This window comes from Melanotaenia boesemani, chromosome 22 (assembly GCF_017639745.1).
Source record: "Melanotaenia boesemani isolate fMelBoe1 chromosome 22, fMelBoe1.pri, whole genome shotgun sequence".
Classification (NCBI taxonomy): domain Eukaryota; kingdom Metazoa; phylum Chordata; class Actinopteri; order Atheriniformes; family Melanotaeniidae; genus Melanotaenia; species Melanotaenia boesemani.
In genome coordinates this window covers 23,849,497-23,869,152 of record NC_055703.1, presented here as the reverse complement: position 1 = coordinate 23,869,152, position 19,656 = coordinate 23,849,497, and the positions used below count along the sequence as shown (strand labels likewise).

At 38.5% G+C, this 19,656-nt stretch overlaps 1 long non-coding RNA gene across 1 annotated transcript; it reads left to right on the top strand.

Annotated features, from left to right (window-relative positions):
• Positions 1-1,099: 1,099 nt before the first annotated feature.
• LOC121633377 lies at positions 1,100-5,192 on the top strand. The gene is made up of 2 exons (XR_006009054.1): positions 1,100-1,155; positions 4,002-5,192. It is a non-coding gene; the product is annotated as an uncharacterized LOC121633377 (long non-coding RNA).
• Positions 5,193-19,656: the final 14,464 nt, after the last annotated feature.

The window sequence follows — 19,656 nt, the reverse complement described above, 5'->3', positions numbered from 1 at the left end:
AATGTTTTGTGAACCAGCTGAGGTTCAAACAAGGAACTCATTAAAAAATGTTTTTTAAAATATTAAAATATTCTGAAATATTAAAAATATTTTTAATATTTCACATCCTTTGTTACAAAGATGACAAATGTGATTAATAAAGTTTGAGGACTCTGTTAGTTGAAACGAAGTGAGGAGGACATCAGAAGCTCTGAGGTGTTTCTGATGTCCTCTGTGAAAAAAACAAAACAGGAATATAACGGGGTGTTTTGACCACTGACATGAGAAGTGCAAATAAACATATACAAATAATTGTTTTTTCATGTATGACCTATTCTAAATGAATGCTTCATATCAAAAGTAAAAAGATAAAAGCTGCAATAAAAGGATGAAATGATCTGTAGGATATGTGAACACTACTCAGTGATTTCATTCTTCATTAATGGACTCTGGCTCCCTCTGCTGGTTGTTAAATGTAATGAAACTTAAGCTGCATTACAGGTGGTTTAAATTAGTTACACCTGCAGATAAAGCCATTAATAATTAAGGGATTCTTGTGTCCTCACTAAAACACCTAAGACAAAAGGGAGCCAGGATACATGCAGTAGAAAAGAAAGCAATACACTATTGACAGACGTAAGACCAGGGGTGGCCAACATTGGTCTTTAAGAGCCACAATCCTGCAGGTTTTCCAAATTTCCCTGCTCCATCACACCTGACTTAAACTAAGAACACCTTTGCACTGTGGACAGAAAAAAGTTACACTTCTTAAATGAGCTCAAGAAAGCGACCAAAGAATGTTTTACTCAGTGGGGTATCTCTAAATATGACAAAAGTACACTTAAGTGAGTGCACTGCAATGCAGTGCACACTAAGCACTTTCTTCTGTAGTGCACACTATTGTGGGCAAGTGCTGACCCAAATGGAGTGTGACCCACACAGAATGTAGTCACATTGTCGCTGTATGTTTATTTTATGTTGCTTAGAAATATTACCTAAAGTGTGGGATTAATATCCTGTTTTTCCAAGTTAGGTTGATTGGGTGTAGTATCATGTCCAAGCCAGCAGGGGGCGTTTGCAGTGGGGAGAATGTTGTCGGTAAGCAGCAGGTGGTTCGTCATTTTGACGAGAGCTGCTAGTCAAACATGTCTTGTGTCTTCTTCGCTCCAATAACAGGTCAGTTGGGTGCAATAGCACACAGCTAATAGTGAATATGAACCCTTGTGGAGTAAAGGGACTTTAAGAACAAAGGTGTGTCAACTTTTGAAAGTTAAATGCAGCTAATAAGTAAATTTCAGTAGCTTTGCTGCTGACACGTGTAATAGTGGTGCGCTGGTAAGCTAAGCTAGTTCACAGAATCTTGCTCCCTGACTTCGCTAAAATTTTGACATGCTGAAATTGTTTATATGGTTGAATTGATATTGTTGTACACTTGTTTAGATGTGTGTTTCAGGCATGGTCAGCACTCAGTTAATCAAAGGCTAAAGACTGAGGAAGCAGCCATGAAAAGTATTGTGTTAACATGGTGTAGGCATAACAAGTGTGATGCTAATAGCTAACAAAATACCAATTGTGGTTAACGTTCACAAACACAATATTGATGTAATGATTGTATTCTGATTTAATAGGGAATATAATGTTATTACTTAGGTGGGTAAAAGTATCACTGTTTCTGTATTAGTGGTCAAGCACTTTATTTTAAGTGTAGAAATAATAAATTCTGATTAGAGATGCCAGTCAAACAACATGTCTTGTGTCTGCGTCGCTCCAATAACAGATTTAAAAATAATCTGTCCACGTTAGGGCTGGGCGAAATGAACCAAATCTTATATCTCGATATTTTTTACCTGAATCACGATATACGATCTCTCTCTCTCTCTATATATATATATAAATATCTATCTATATATATATAGATAGATATAGATATATATTGTCAAGTAACCAAAAAGACAGCTCTAATTTACAGCCTTTAGTGCCAAATATACTTTTATTAAGGATCAGCAGCACATGTGTTACAGTAGCTTTATATTAAATTAAATGCTCCTAAAACAAAATAAATTAAAAATAATTTTCAATGACCATAACAAAATTACAGCTGTGCAAAATGCAAAAGAAAATATGCTTTTAACTCAAAACAAGCTATCTCGATATAAACGATATTGCTTCCTTCTATATTGCGTCTGATAAAGTCTCGATATATTTGAAAACCTCGATATATTGCCCAGCCCCGGTCCATGTGCTCCATGCCATTAGACTGACATTTTGCACTTACTGGTAGTGACGTACTAACACTTGACGGCGATTTGTCTGCCCGCTTTAATATACAGAATGAATTTCCAACTCTTGATTTTACTTTCTTTTGTTTATACCTTACTTAACCCAACCTGTAAACTAGGTTGCATCCAACGCCGATGCAGGATTAACATTAATACCTTTTCAGTTAATACCTTTATAATCCGTCTAAGTTCTCCCAAAATCCAAATCCAAAATAACGTTCACATATGTGTTTGCATGTCATCATATTTTATGCTATTAAATAACTTTAAAAGGCCTCATTTGTGCAACAAAATACCGTGGCCTGCACTGTATTAGTCTGCCTCAGTTGATAACAATAGAAACCACCATTAGCACAAATGTTCATGTGTCTTTGCATATCTCCCCCATTAGTATAAAATGCAATTTAAAACACTAGCAAAACAGCTTTTAAATAGCAGATAGCTTCACTGAAATAAAGTACTTTACGTTATCTGGTCTCATTGGTGTTTACAATAATACAGTTCACATCTGGAAACAGGAAACCAGTTATACTCAGATATCATTGTTTAAAATATGTAATTCAGTAATGAAGAGGCTAAAACACAAGTGTAGTGATCTTGGGTCATTAAACAATAAAATGTTTAGATAAATGTATTAATTTTAATAATTACATAAAATATGAATTATTAAGATGAATTTCAAAGCCAAAGAAGCACCACCACACTACTTACTTATCTAATGGCAGTATGGACACCATTTAATAAATTATTAATGTAACTGGAAAGCAAAACCACTCTGTCAAGACAACCAACCATCAGGCAAAGAATGACCCGGGCAGGACTGTCCGGTCCGGTTATGGATCGCCCACTTACAACCTTTGTGGTGACACGTAGCTCACCGGGGGATGCCTGAGCTCCGACTCGCAGCTTCCAGGGAGAAAGGAGGTTTGTCCCACATGCTGGTTCACAGGTTCAGGTCTGAAGGCCTGGTCTGCTGGTGTGGTTTTGTTCAGTGGAGTAGTGAATTAGTTGTGGTGGATTGCAAAAACCAAAGAGAAAGAGTACAGACATTTACATGTGCAAACTCTCCCTACGGTATAACTGCAGCCTCCAACAAATGATCAGATCCATAACTGTCATCAGGGAGAGAAAAGATAGGCAGCATGCTGCCGTTTACATTAGAATTATGATCTAATAAATTCATACAAAACAGCCTATACTGGTACCGCTGAGTCTTTGGCCGCCATTATTCAGGTCTGGAACTAGATTGGGAAAAGCTAATTGTTAACTTAATTTATATTTAAATGTTTAATAATGATATATAATGATAATGATAAAATTTTAGGAACACAGCACCAATTTCACATTGGTTGGGATGCTTTGAAAAACAAAGCAATGATTTGAAAATCTCATTGAGCCATATTTTATTTCCATAAAACATAAACAACATATCAGATGTTGAAACTGAGACATTTTACCATTTCATGTAATATATAAACTCACTTTGAAACTGATAGCGACTTCAAAGTGATTCTCATTGTGGATTTATTATATAGAGTTTCTTGACCGGATAAAAATCCCAGCCTTTTGGGAGCTGGGTTAGTATTCGATTCAGTTATTTCCAGTAGAAACTTTACTGTCAACCTCGAAGGTCTTCAGGTTTCTGATTTGATGAGTGAGCTGCAGATAACAGGATCAGTTATCGATCACATTCATCAGCAGATGCTGTGTTTGAGTAAACATCTTCACTGTGTGGTGCTGCAGCTCCGCAGGGAGATGTCCTTCCCCAAGCCCCGCCCTCCAATCACAGCAGACTCTTACAGAAGCCCCGCCCACCCCTCCAGTTCTGGTTTCCCTCTTGTCATCGTTAATTTCTGGAGCCACCTGATGTCTCCGCCTGCCCCCTCCTCCCTGTGTGTGGGCGTTTTCAAGAACGATTAATATTTAATAGTTATTTGCTAGAAATTCATTAAAATTAGTTAAAATACACAATTAATGCATTAAAACATTTTAAAAATAAAGTTGTAATATTTCAGGTTCATTGTTATTAGAGCAAAATTAAACTATTAAAATTTTCAACTGTTCTGTAATCATTGTTATAACCTCATCATTGTAATGTGATATATTTCTAATCAAAAACTGCAGAAAATTTATTTTATCAGTTTATCAGTTAGTTTATAAAAAAAAAAAAAAAAAAGTTCAAATTTAGTTTATTTACGAGATTTCTGACTTTTCTCAGTGGTGCAGACCCTGGTGAAACTTGAGCAGAGCTATTGAAGCACTACATTTTTGTTCTGAAGACAGAACTCTGACATGTTTTTAATCAGGAATGGTGTAGATACTGAGCTGTGTGTGACAGCTGAGCGTTTGAACACCAAACGAAGATCAAACCACCTCCATTCTCCATTTGGGTTTTCTTGTATCTGTTTTATTTGGGATCCTTTTGGCGTCTTATATTAGATTGTGTAGAAGAGTTTTGGTAGTAGTTCAGTGTCTCATTTTGTTGCATCAGATATCTTTATCCTCAAGTATCTCATAGTTGCTGTGTCTGTACATTTAGTTTGTACAGTTACCATCTGGTTTGCACTAGTGTTGTCTCATTGACGTTGTCTTTTTTGTATTTTTGTGTTGATTTCATCTTAATGCCACTTTTTCCTTGTTTCTTTCTATTTTTTGCTGGTTTTCTAGGATCTATTTTTATGGGGTAAACCTCCTTATGTGTGACATTCAGACCTTCAGAAGGTGACATATGTCTGTAATCCATCCCTACCTGTGAGGGTGGTGACTCATTTTCCTAAAAGACCAATTCTGATTACACTTTGTTTACAAGTTAATAAAAAAAAAAGTAAGCAATATACCAAGTGTTGCCGCTGGTGCAAAGACTCCTCACCAGACACAGTTAATGTTTTCATGGGATCTTTATTTACCGAGTACCCAACAGAAATGCAGGAAAAATAAATAAAACAACACACATAAGATGGGCAGCGTTAGTTATCCAACACTGATCGGCTCATTATTTTTAAAAGAAAAAGAAATTAGTAAAACGAGATGAAAATAATATTTTCTTTATTTGATCCCTTCAGATGCATCCTAACGGTGACTCACTGACACATGAATTTATATTTCCTCCAGATGACCGAGGATCTGATAAGATGGTTTCTCTCTCATTCCTACAGCTGAAGCAGTGAGAGTGAGTAAAACCTTCCTGCCAGAGGTGGAAATGCCAACATACTGATCCTTATGTGCATTTATGTAAATACTGAACAGCAGTTCTGTGTGGTGATGCAAACTGCAAGTCCCCTGATTTCCTGAGAACTTTAAGTGTGTGCGTGATTTGCACCAAAACTGCTCGTGTGTCTCTGGGTCCTGATTATTTTATTTTTGCTCACAGTTGGTTTAAGTTAAGGTTTTGAATATCTTGGTGTCTAGAATTTATGATAAACCTGAAACAGCTTCCATTTTGTGCTTTAAAAGGCTGCATAATAACTTTGACCCGTGGTCTCATGTGTGAACCATAACATGCTGCATTTAGGAGTTATTTGCAGCCACATCCAAATATGCTGGAATGATTTTCTTTGGTATTGATCTATCATGGTGAATTGGTAATATGTGTTATTTTACTTTTAAGAATAAACACTGAAGGCCTGATCTATGTTTCAAGCAGACTAAGGCTGAATCCCATTTCACCCCTTGGCCCTACCCCTTTTAGCTCCGTTTTAAGGGCCAAGGGGTGAAATGGGATTGGGCCTAAAGATCTGAAAGCTGTCGGGGGGGGGGGGGGGGGATTAATAAACAATTTGCTTAGAGGAAAATAAATCCCTGGCACTTTGAGAAAATGGTGATTAATAATTGGCAAAAAATTAAAGCAAATTAAAGGAGCTCCTCTTTTAACTGTCAGCAAATAACTAGATGGAAATTAGTTAAAGTAAAAGAAAGGAAACTTGAAACACTGCTTCAACAAACCTACGTTAATATAGATTAAATAGTTTTTTTTTTTGGTTGTTATTTGCAATAACATGGGAAAGTGCACTGAAAGAATTAATATAGAGATGTACAATACAAACTATTTCATAATAATCTGATAGCCATGGATGTTTTAAACTGATTCTCTTATAAAATAAAAATGAAAGATTTGTAAAAGAACAAAAGAGGAAAAAATTGCTTGAGCAAAATTTGGCTGATGACGGACACATGATTAAAAGAAATTCAAATTGGCCTAATGTCCATATCATCTTGGAGTATAATAAATTGATTAAGAAAACTCCAGCAGACTTCATGTCTTTCCAAAACGATGCCATATTGGCCTTCAAGGATCCTCCTACATGCAGGGAAAATGTGCCTGCTCTGATTTGGCTTTTCTGCAGAACGAGTGACATAACTGACAAAGTTCTGACTGACCTGAATGAACAGACTTGACCTTTTCCTTCCAGCAGGATTTTCTCCAGGACGCTACTCTGCTTCCACACAGGGATGGTTGCTGTGTTTCATAATGCTGCTAACTCTGATGCCATTAACCAGAAACACCTTCATTTTCCTGATAAGCAGGACTGATGACGTGGATCTGTCTACAGGAAAAGACACCTGTACTAAATCTCTTTTGAATATGTGTATGTGCGTTTTGAAAATCAAACATGATATTGACCCTTGTGACATTTTGGGATAAACCTTTACAGGTGGAGAAAATGATCAGTGTTGGTTTATTGCAAAACCTTTTCTTTGTGCTTTCTGAGGTTTTACAGGTGACAGCAGCTCTCCCACAACCAGCTGAGAACGGGTTTCACACACACTGATGCAGGGTGACTGGATCGCAGGCGAAGACCTCAGAAGAAACATTCTCCATCTCCTGGGGGAGATCTCGACTCATCTGATCCACCAGGATGAATCAACATGGGTTATCTTGTCCCCTTTTCCCTGAGTGGTGACTAGCAACAACCATGGCCTTCAGATGACTACGGGAGCGTGAATGCAGATGTTGTAGAGCAATACTCATCTGCTTCATTCTTTTCTTGTTCACATGGAGGCTGACAGCCACAGGAGCGGGTGAAACATCACCTGATCATCATGATGAGCAAAATGCACGTGTGATATCAGCTGGCTGAGCAAATCGCTCTGAAATTCACAAATTCCAGCTGTTCTGTCTGTTCCCTGATCCCATTTGCTACACCTGAGTCCCCCCTGCTGTGACCTTGGCCAGCAGCAGGGGAACGTAGTGAGCGTCCTACGTTCACTGTTGTGGCTCGCTTCCTGGATCTGAGCATTATAAGGAGACATTTTCCAACACTCCTTGATATCTCATTCCCTCTAGCTTGTTTTCCTTCCACCTTCTTTGCACACACCGACAAGACTGTTTCTGGTGCAGTAATAACTACTCTGTATTCAGTTCACACTCCACAGGCTCCAGTATGTTTCTACTTTCTGGATGGAGCATCCTCGTTTTATCTTAGGATTACCTCACGCTGTAATATTATTTCCTGCATCTTGGTTTTATTGTGAAAACAGATTTCCATGTCACATGTCTGATGTAGTCCCCCTGCTGGTCCCATCTGGTCCTGCCCCAGACCCTTAGTCAGACTGGTTCTGGTGGAGACACAACTATGTGAGGTTGTTTTGACGCCAGCTCTTGGGAGTTGTGTGTCCACCCAAGGTCTTCAGGAAGGAGGATTCTTTCTACAGAAATGTAGAGCTATTGTTTTTCCTCTTGCCTCACCAGAGTCTCTCTTGACTTCATGCGAGTCGGGACGACCACTCTCATTTAGTTGCAAGTAATTCTGTATTCAATAATTCTCCTGTAATAAACTTTTTTATACTTTTACTCATTCCAGACTCTTGGTAATTTTTCTACAACAGTCTGCTGCTCAGCTCAGGACGTTACCTGGAATGAGACAAGGCACCTCCTCCAACACAACATACTCCTGTAGAAGAGTCAGCTCGGTTGCCAGACTCCTGATTTTCTCTTTCCGGGCAGCTGGAGCGGGACCTAAACACCACCTAAGGTTAGCCCTGTGGACCTTCTTAAGGACCTCCCTCCTCTGGTTCCACAGTATACAAGCATCCTGGCTCTTATATCAGCCCTGATGCCTATTCCGCAGGTTTACCAACTGACCCACATCTACTAGAGGACAATGCACTTTGGGCTCGTCCAGTCTTCTGCTCCGTATACTGCTTAGTTCTGGCATGTGCCTTATCAAGACGCTTTTGATGCACCATGAGCCAATCAATCTTTCTGTCCTTAACCGCATCTTGTCCCAACAACGTATCTATGGGAAGGCGGGGGTGGACTCCAAACAACAGATGGTGCGGTGAGTACCCAGTCGTGTAATGTGGACGGGGACCACCCTGTGCGATGTTTTTTCTCCAGCGTGCGCAGGTGATCATGCAGTGTTGAACCTCTCACACTGTGCATTCCCCTGGGGATGATGGAGAGTTTTCCAGGTCTTCTTCACCCCATATATTTTCATAGCTCCGCAACAACCTCTCTCTCTCTCAAAGTCCCTGGTCCGTATGTAGCCTCTCAGCCACGCCATACTTAAACCCCTCTCGAAGGAGAACCGTAGCCGTGGTGTCAGCAAATGCCTGGGTAAACTTCATGAACACATCTGTCACTACCAACACATTCTCTAGGCCAGGGGTCTCCAACTCCGGTCCTCATGATGTCTCCTACTACAACACACCTCTGCACAAGCCTGTTAATGGTCCAGTGATTTGAGTCAGGTGTGTTGCATCACGGTAGAATCCAAAACCTGCAGGACAGTAGCTCACGAGGACCGGAGTTGGAGATCCCTGCTCTAGGCCACCTGAGGCAGGCTCTAATACTGTGAAGTCAACCATAATCACCTCCAGCAGTCGGGTGGCTTAGAAAGACTTCGTGGGAGCATGCAACTTGGTCTGAGGCATCTTGGTGAGAACACACCTCTGGCAGTTTTTCACCCACCGTTCCACGTCATCCAACATGTTCACCCAAAACCATCTCTGTTTAAGGAGGCTTTGGCCAGTATTTGACATCAAAATCAAAGACGACCAACTGAGCAACCCAGCGTTGTTCAATCGCATCCAACTTTGCCGTGCAGAGATGGCACGGGATTGTTGTCAGTCAGAACCTTCAGCTTCGACCCTAGCAGATACCCTTTCTGAGACTGCCCACTTAAGGGCTATCAGTTTGAGTTTCATACTGCTGTAGTGTATCACCCTCTTCTTTCCAGCCTGATGCTGATACAGGGCTGCCCTGAGTCCCAAACTACTGGCATCCATTTCCAGGACACGGGTGGTGGTAAGCCTCTCCTTCAAAAGGTCAAAAGCTTCCTGGCACTCCATGGCCCACCGCGCATCAATCTGCTGGTTCGAACTGGTGTTCTGGATGCAGGCATTGACCATGTCATGGAGTGGTCCAGCTATCTGAGAGAACCCCTCGATGAACCTCCTGTAATTACCACAGAACCACAGAAGAATTGTCAGGGTCTGTTCCAATACCATCGGCAGAGATCTGATGACCTAGGACCGCACTTCACTCTGTAAAAAGAGTAAAACAAGTTAAACCTTTTTAAAAAGTGTGTAATCCTAAATCTTGAGACTATTAGAAGTAACTTGCCTGTGAACCAAGGGAAGAAATGATCAAATTCATGGTGAAATGGTTGGGATTTACCAACCAGTCAACTATTTCCTACAGTTATCTGTCAATCAGTTCAATTAAAATAGCCGATGCCCTGACAGTTGTGACTAAGACTAAGAATATTTCAAAATGATTACCAGAGTTCTGCATGTGAGCTCCCAGGAAAGAGTCCAGCATTGACCCCAGCAGTCCGGCCACACCTCCATACACAGTGACCGGCCACTGGGGGTCTGCCAGGTGAAGATCGCTGACCATTAGAAGATGTGTCACAAAGTAAGCAGGTCCCATCCAGGAAGTTGGCGACTGGAGTGACGCCTCCATTACTTCCTGCATTGAACTGATCCGAATGAATGAATTTTGCAGAGAGAAACAGTCAAAGCATCAAAAGTGTTTGTTTCCGTTCGTGTATGACGTCTGCAGATCAACTGTCAGCATGAATGGACAGCACGTTTGGTACAACTGAGTATTTTATTGCAAAAATTTCCAAAAAATGATGCCATGAAAAGGTCAAACTAAACATTTGGAAATCATGTGTAACCATCACATATCTACCATCACTTGCACACTTGCAAACATTTGTAGATGATATATACACAGATCAAGCCTCTCAGGTCGAGCCGCTGACTAGCTCAGCTGGTGGGGTTTCCGCCTCCCACTCGGGAGACCTGAGTTCAACTCTGGGTGTGAGGCCACTAAATGCTACGGCAAGGGGGAGCCAGGACACCAGAACACAAGGGGGAGTTAACTTCCCCCCTTGAAATAGGATGTTTTATAGTAGGGTAGGGATATATCAACACAGATGACACCTGTGACACTATGATATGATGATGTATGTATGTGCCGTATGTATAGAAGGATTGGATAGGATAGAGTATACGCCCCCAGGTCTGGAATGATGTATCTGAATGATGAATGTTGAATACACATACAGGCCTGGAGTGTAATGGGTTGATAGGTCAGTTCGGTAGGGTATGTATGTATGTGTGTGCTTAAAAGGGTTGCACCACAGGTGTCATCATACGTTGATATATCCCATTATAGGGTTATTGAGCGGCTTGATTTTTTAAAAATAATTTTTAACCAACCAACCAATGGAAGTGCCGTTGCGATTCAGAATGTCTTTTACAAGAGAGAGAGCCAAAGTAGTAGCCAAATACAGTTTACTGGCGAGGTGAGGGAATTTCTGTGTTCAGTAGTTGAATTCTACATGACCCTCTTTTACTTTTACTCCCATACCATATACTTTAGTAGTTGGGCTAATAGTACCTCTAACATGTAGTAGAAAGATTCTGTTACAATAGATGTTCAGTGGGCAGAAAGAGGTTTTAATTGACTGTAACCATTAAAGTTCTTTCACCTTCTGTTTTACTTCAGCAGATGACAAGTCTGTTCCCATCTGTCTTAAACACAGTTTTGATGTCTTAGAGAAGCCAGTCATGTTGTTGTTCCTTTCAGTAATTATCTAAAATAGTTTGTCGTGTCAGCAACTGTCATCTTGTGCTGTTTCTTAATAAATCATAAACATCTTGCCACACTTCAATGCTCAGCAACTGTCTAAAGTGGCTTGTTGTCTTGTCTGCTTGTCCAGGTTCCTCTTCAGCAACTGTCTAAAATTGTGTCGTACATACCAGGACATCTGGTGTTTCATGTATCCAGTAAAACTCTAGCCTGTTCTAGTTTTCTGATTTATAACCCCAACTTGTTACCTCCCCAGACTACGGGGAGGGGACACGGCCCCCTCCCCAACCCACCGGAGCAGGATGGTTTTATGATCCAGGTACCAGCAACGGGCAGGATTCGAACTAGACGCTGCACCACTGGCGACTTACGGTTCTCTGCCAACCCCACCACGCCACCGAGCACCCTTCACACTCAAACTTGTTCTCGTGGTGCTTTTATCTTTTCATTTTGGCCATTGGACGTGAAAATTGATGTGCAGACTTAAGAGATTCGATCCAGGTCCTCCTGCATTCAGAGTGTTCTCCTACCAGCCTGAGCTATTCTTCCAGACATGTGAAACAGTTTAACATTGAAGCTTTTCACTATAGACTGGACTCTTAGAGGAAAAACTTAATTTGACTGCAGTCACCTGTAAGATTTGAACCTACAACTTGTTGAACGTCAGCCAGGTCTCCATCACCCTGAGCTATCCTCTCATACACAGCTACAGCTTCTGCAGGTTCTCTAAGTCATTCATTTGGCATCCAACCGGTAAAAAGAGTCTTTCTATCAGAGGGTTTGATCACAGTTCTTCTGATAACAAACTAACATCAATGTTTCTACAACACTCAAAAGGATTTGAACTGGAACCTCCTGCTTCCAGCTGCAGCTGAACATCATCCTGAGCCACCCAGATACAGGAGCTTCATGTGTCTGAGCGGGTTTGACTCCAACTCAGGAGCTGAATTCAGAGCTTCAATCACATCTTCAGCAACGACAATCTGTCCTCTTAACAGCTGAGCTGCTCAGACTTCTGGTTGATCCATCTTTTCATGGTCCATGAATAATTAAAAATGTAAATACATAAAAAGATATATAGAAGTGACAATAAATAAAAAATACAACTGAAAAATGTACATTTTATGCTGTGCATAAGATTAATACTTTAAATTTATCAGATTCTGTTTTGAAATCCACTTATTTTTCTGAATTTTCTTCTTTCCTTTTCTCTGTCCTCCTTTTTCTGTTTTTTCAATATCCCATAAACAGTGCACCAAGTTGCCCAATCACGGTCATGACTTGCAATAATTTTTTTAAATTTTTTTACATTTTATTGATTTATCAGAATTTGAAAAGCTTTATGGATATAAAGCTCCTCATAATACTTAGGTATCATTAATTTAATTAGTTTTTTGCTGAATATAGCTTTAAAAGCTGGACCTGACACAGGATATGAAAGAAAGGAGCCCTGAGATGACATTGTTGCAAAGTGGTGCTATACAAATAAAGCTGAATTGAATTAAATTAAACAGAAAAGGACAGTAAGAAGTGGGAAAAGGACAAAGATAGTTAAAACGTAAGCAATAGCACAACCAGCTGCAACACCTGTAGAGAAATAGAAAACATCCTACGGCCTCTATATGAAAACACAGCAGACAATCATCAGGAGCACCTCCAGAAAACACTGTGAAAACCATTAACATGAAAAAGCAGCAAAAAGTATGTGTATCATACTACTCTTACACTTATATTTGAACAGTCTGGACGGGGCTCAGCTTACATGCATGTTGTATTTGTATGATAGAGCATGTGACAAATAAACATCTAGAAAAGAAATTAAATATTTTCTTCCTTTAACTCTAAGCCAATTAGAATATTAGTAACAATCATATATTTTCCTTTAAATTGTTTTATTTTCTTGTCGAATTATAGTATTTTCTTTTTATTAAATTTAATTTAATTTCACAATTCAAACTAAACTATTATTAATTTTAACATTAAATCAGTGAAAACATGCTCTTCAGTTGAAAATAACTACATTTCATTTAAATTCTTAAACAAAAGTTTTGCTTTGATACATGAAAATAAATCAATTGATCCACTTTCATTAACAACCAGGCAGAAAAAACCACAAACTGCCAACTATGTGATGCACACAGGTGCATCGATCCACGTAGGCCATGAATCAATGTTCAATGTAATCAGGTTGAATAAACTGAACAGCAGAGTCTGGATAAGCTTCGTGGACCTCTAGGTGTAGAAACCGTTGATGTTTTATGCAGCATACATTATTGCATGTTCATTGATGAACATAGTATTCAAAAATTTAAGCTTCATGGACTGAAACCATTTAGGAATGCACAACATCAGCAAAAATCACACAGCTGGAACTGCAGTTACATCGAGTGAATTGACTGGAAGAACGTCAGTGTGCTCTTCAGGTGTCTGGGGTATGCCAGCTTGAAGACAAAGTATGTGCAGAAGGCAGAGATGATCTCTTTTTCACTGTCATCTGCTTTCACAAGCCAGGCCATTTTCCAGTCTTGACCAGTCCAGAGAATAGTTGGGTATGGAGATGGAAGGTCACGCTACAATCAAATGGAACAAACAAAACGAATCACATTAGAGTTCATTTGTTAATTGTTTATTAAGTAAATAAACTATTGAGTGTGTAGTCAAATGTAATTAAAATAATAAAATCATTATGTATCCTTTCAACTAGTTCAGTTTTAATTGCATAATTTCAGTCATACAGTCAATAAGAAAACTTAACTTGCCAACTTTGTTTTTTCCAGAGTCAATACCTGCAAGAGAAACAATACATTTAAGATCTAAACGATGTTTTAATGCTCAGTATTCTTGTTCGTGTATTTCAAGAAACCTGAAGACAGCAAGAAGGTTATGTTGACAAAATGTTGGTTCACTGGTATGGGTAATATCACTTAATATGCACCTGTTAACTCCTGGTAACTCTTCGGCGAGAGCCTCCTCTCTTGCCTCAAGGTAAAACTGGTATGGCAGAGATTTCTCTTGAAGCAGGTGAAGCACTTTTTGGCAAAATGCAGACGCAGTCAAATCTTTGTCACCTCTTTCCCAAAGCTGGATGTATTCGCTCCACTTCATCACAAACCTGCAACAGAAGAAATATCAAACTGTCTTCAGTTTTACAATAACTGTAAATTCATCCTCAACTAATCTGTGGTTCAGTACAGCCAAAGAAAGTTTGTAGAAATGGTTTTTGTAGAAATTGGCCTAGCAGCTTACTAGTTAGACTAAAATCTATTGAGAAAATATTTTCTGCAAACCTGAAATAGCTACACGTCAAAGAAAGGCCCAGAAAAATAAATAAAAATTAAATAAATGAATGAATGAATGAAAAATACTTTATTAATCCCAAAGGGAAATTCAATATTGTAGTAGTAGTAATTGTTTTACTTTACTAAAAAAAAAAAAAAAAAAAAAAAAAAACTCACAAAAAAAATCACATTAATTAATTAAGGGCTTTGTTCTTCAGCCTGATAGCTGCTGGAAGGAAGGATCTTCTGTATCTCTCTGTCTTGCATCGGACTTGAACAAGCCTCCCACTGAACACACTCTGTTGTTTCGTCACGGCGTTGTGTAGAGGGTGTGAAGGATCTTCCATTATCTTCGTCAGCTTGTACAGAATTCTTTTTTTGATGATCAACTCCAGCGGCTCCAGAGTTACTCCAAGCACAGAACCGGCTTTCTTGATCAGTTTGTTAATTCTTTTCAAGTCTCTGGTTCTGATGCCGCTGCCCCAGCAGATTGCTGCAAAGCTGATTGCACTTTCAACAACAGACCTGTAGAACATTTGCAACATTTTGGTGCAGACGTTAAAAGATCTCAGCTTCCTTAAGAAGTAGAGTCTGCTCTGACCTTTCTTGTAAATGTACTCAGTGTTGCTTTTCCACTCAAGTCTGTTGTCCAGCTGAACTCCAAGGTACTTGTATTCCTCCACCACCTCCACCTCCTCTCCCATGATGGAAACACTTCTATGTGTGTTCTTGTTCCTCCTGAATAAATAATGAATAAATGCTAAAACACTGGCTCTCTAATTGTGAAAACAAAGTTTCAGCAGTAAGAGAAAGGGAAGGAGCAAAAACAGCTGAGGCCGTGTCCACATGGGGACGAGTTGCCTCAATGCCTCAGACCAGCCAATTTAGATCACCTCCTGTTATTATTAAAATCATGTAATTATAACCTTACATGTTAAGTCAACAAGAGAACAATGTTCGGTAAAACCTTGTAATTCAGTATATTTTTCTAAAATATTTCTAATTCAGTGCAAGAAAGGGTTGCGTCACAATGTAGATTTCTTTCAACATGAGTCCTCATCTCCAACATTATTCTTTACAACACATCCTTTCAACAACATCAGAATCTATATTCTGTTTGAATAAGCGTTCACAGATATTCAAGCCTTAAAATAAAATAAAAATATTAAATAAAAGTAAATTAAACAAAAAGAGTTGCACTTTCTAATAACACTATCATATTTTTTCCTCTGCAAGGAAACAGTTCCATCACAGCTTAGATTTCACTAATATAAGCACATGAGTTAAAGGGGAAATCTCAACACTATTCTTTAGAACAACAATGTCCTTTACTGCAAAATCAAATATCAAGCAAATTACTTTTCAGACATATCTAATCCGTATGGATAAAGAATAAAAAAAATGGTTGCACGCTTTTCTGCAAGTTTGTTATTCACAGTATAACATATGGACAAATATGACTTCCAATCTTAATTGGAAGTCTTAATCTTAATTTGTATAGGAAGCTATGAGAATGAAAAGACAGGGAGATATTCTGACTAATTTTAATAGAGAAAGAACACAGATCAGGTAAACACAGATCCCAGCTACACCAGCAGCCCCAACAGCTGCCAACGTGGAGATGGCCACGCAAGTCAGTGTGGTTAGACACAAGGATCCAGTCTATCACCACCCTACAGAGTGGAACACAATGATTTCCTTCCTTACTATATGACCCCCTTTATAAAGTCTGGCTACCCGATGTGTAAAGGTCTGGCTCTGCCACTGGTCTCACATTATGAAAAATATAACTGTGTCCCAGTTTGCAAAGTAAAAACATGGACGCATTTCTGGAGCAGTGCAATTGCAGTAACTTTTTTTTTTTTTTAGCCTTATGATAGTTTAAATTAAGGCAAAGCAAAGGATAGGTTTGATTGTAAGAGGCAGCCATAGAAAACTAAACAGGAATATAAATGGATGTTTTGACCAATGACATAAAAAGTGCAAATAAACATATACAGATAATTGTTTGTTTTTTCATGTATGACTTATTCTAAATTAGTGCTTCATATCAAAAGTAAAAAGATAAAAGCTGCAAAAAAAAAAAAAAAAGGATGAAATGAGCTGTAGGCTATGTGAACACTACTCAGTGATTTCATTCTTCATTAATGGACTCTGGCTCCCTCTGCTGGTTATTAAATGTAAAGAAACTTAAGCTGCACCACAGGTGGTTTTAAATTAGTTACACTTGCAGTTAAAGCCATTAATAATTAAGGGATTCTTGTGTCCTCATTAAAACACTGAAGACAAACTGCGTGTTGTTATAGCAATAAAATTACTTGTATTTACTCAGGTCTCAAGCAGAAACATTATTAAGGTGAAACTATGTGGTTTACAGATTATATGGAATCACTGAAGTTTAGTTGAAATTAGAAGTTACTTCATGTTGGACCACGGCCAAAACAACTAAGAGAACATAACTATCAGTCAGAAAATTCTTTTATTATTTTTTTTTATCTGAAGTTCTTATTTAGTCCCTAAACAAATGTATAATCAAAAATAGTTTGCATTTATGACTTATTGCCATATGAAATGTCATAATTAGTGTAGTGATTAGGGTTTTTAGTTTAATTTAGTTTAGTTTAGATTAGTTTATTCACACACTCAGTGTATTGACATACAAAGCTGTCATCTTATTAAACTGAAGGAGAGGTAAATAATTGTGGGAATCAATCTCCCATGGAAGCTATTTATTGAGGGAGCCAGGATACATGCAGTTTAAAAGAAAGCAATACACTACACTGACAGACGTTAGACAATCATGGATCCCGTACATACTAACAGAAGCTTGTAACAAGGTATCCAGCAGGGGGCAAAAGTATCAGATTGATTACAGCAGGGTTTTAGGAATTTACCATAAAGTGATGCGATAGGTCACAGAAAGTGTCAAATATAACACCCATATTTCAACCAGTAAATTTTCATAATTGACACACAAACATGATAAAATTGTATAAAATCAAGTTTTTGTGTGTTTTACCATTTTTACTTGAAATATCCATGGTATAATTATATAGATTTTTATTTATCTATGTTTATTTATTTATTTTTTGTTTGTTTGTTTGTTTGTTTGCTTTTTAATCAAGATATTGTGAAATTTTAAGTGTACTTAGGACCCTCTGGTGGCACAGGAGCCCTAAGCAGCCATCTAGTTCGCTTATGCCTTCGACCAGTTCTGCAACAAAACCTAGAGAGAAGAGAATGTGAAAAAACAGCAGCTTACCTCTACAAACTCCAAAAGATCATACCTGAAAAATCACTGAGGTATAGCCAGATGTGGCCAGATGGGAGAAGAGGGAATGAGATGAGTGTGGTTTTGCTCTCAGCTAAGGTCTTTATTTAGGAGCCGTAATCCACAAGCCAATCCTGGACAAGCAGCTGAAAGATGCACCAATCACAGCCCGGCAACTGCACAATAAAATTTACATAATCAACAGCCAACAACAGCAGTTATGACATTGGTGAAAACCAAATTAATCGTTACACCACTGTTAAACCATTTATAATTTCTTTCGTGTCATGTGCAGAGATGTCCTCCGCTTTGTATCATTTAGATATTTTCAGTTTATACTGACAACTAAACACTAACGTGTATATTTGGGAATTTTGTGTATTTGGGCCGTAAAAAGGTGTGTTAACACTGGACGCATGAACACAACCAGTCACAATGTCTACCAGTGTGTGGAGACATGGAGTTTCCCAAGGATCAACTCTAGAGGCTTCATTTATTATTTTTTATTATCATTTTTTCTTTTTATCTTTTTAGATTTTATGCTCTTAAATTCTAATACACTTTTAATAAGTATATATAAAACTATCAAATAATAGTTTAAAGAAGCACTACAAAACTGGCAGATTTTCTTACTGATGCACACCCTAGCAATACTACTTTGGCAATTGTTTTGCATCCTAAATGTTCTCTGAGCTCTCTCCAGCCAGTAAAAGTTAGTCTGATGTTGATTCATCCTATCTCATTCTCGCTTTCTTTTTTGTCTTCCTCCAATAATGCTTCTAGCATTACTTTGCTGAATTAGCCACAGTGTGCTTTCAAAATGGCTAGTGTGTTAATATTGTATTGGAAAATCTCCATGTTATATGTACTCTATGTGTCTGAACATTTTGTACTCTTTTACTTATTGTGGAGGAAGTTAACCTTCACCCTGCTTGTTAGATACATTTGCCTGTTTAGCGAGTTCCTCTTAAGTAAGTTCCTGGTTTTTGGTTTCTTTGAGGTTGTTCAAATGTCAGTCTGACCACAGAATGTTCCATGATACCATATATGGAGTCGACGTATCTTTACCTCTGAATGACACCATGCCCTGCTTGCCCGAGAAGCATAATATAAAGCACATGTGTATGACTTCTGTTTTTTAGAACTCTGCAGTCGGCCTGCAAGCTGAGTTTGCACTTCTCAGGATTCATTCATCATTTAATAAATTTACTTGTTCGATTGACCTAATTGAGTATTTGAATAATTTTTCCATAACAATATCTACTAGCTAACGTGTGACATTGTGCATAAAGAGAAACTTTGCTGAAATGTCGTGCAGAATCTTGGAATCAGGACGCACTGAGCAGCGACGGCTCCAGAAATGTACAAATGAGTCTTTTAAGGCCAGTAAGTTACGTAGTGCATCTTTCATGTAACAGTTTTCCACATAAAAACATTTACAATCAATAGGATTTTTTTGTGCTGCTGATTTCACCATGATCAGAAGTCAACCAGCAAAACAGGTGTGTAAAAGGGATTGGCATAACAAACCACTGTAACCCCACCAAATTGTTTTCTAACGACTGGGTGGAGCTGCCTATAGGAATTTCATAAAGCTAAAAATCTGATAGCACTGCTGTTCCTCAGAAAGATGATCCTCTATTATGTTAGCTTCTGGAAATCAGTGTACAGGTGTAGAGTTCAGGACTGTAGGAAAATAGATTTTTTTTTGTTTGATTTCCCTAATCAGTGAGGGTTTGTTTATTCAGAACAGTCTGTATAAAGAACTGTACAACATTTGTAAACATTTACTAAAATCCACATGCT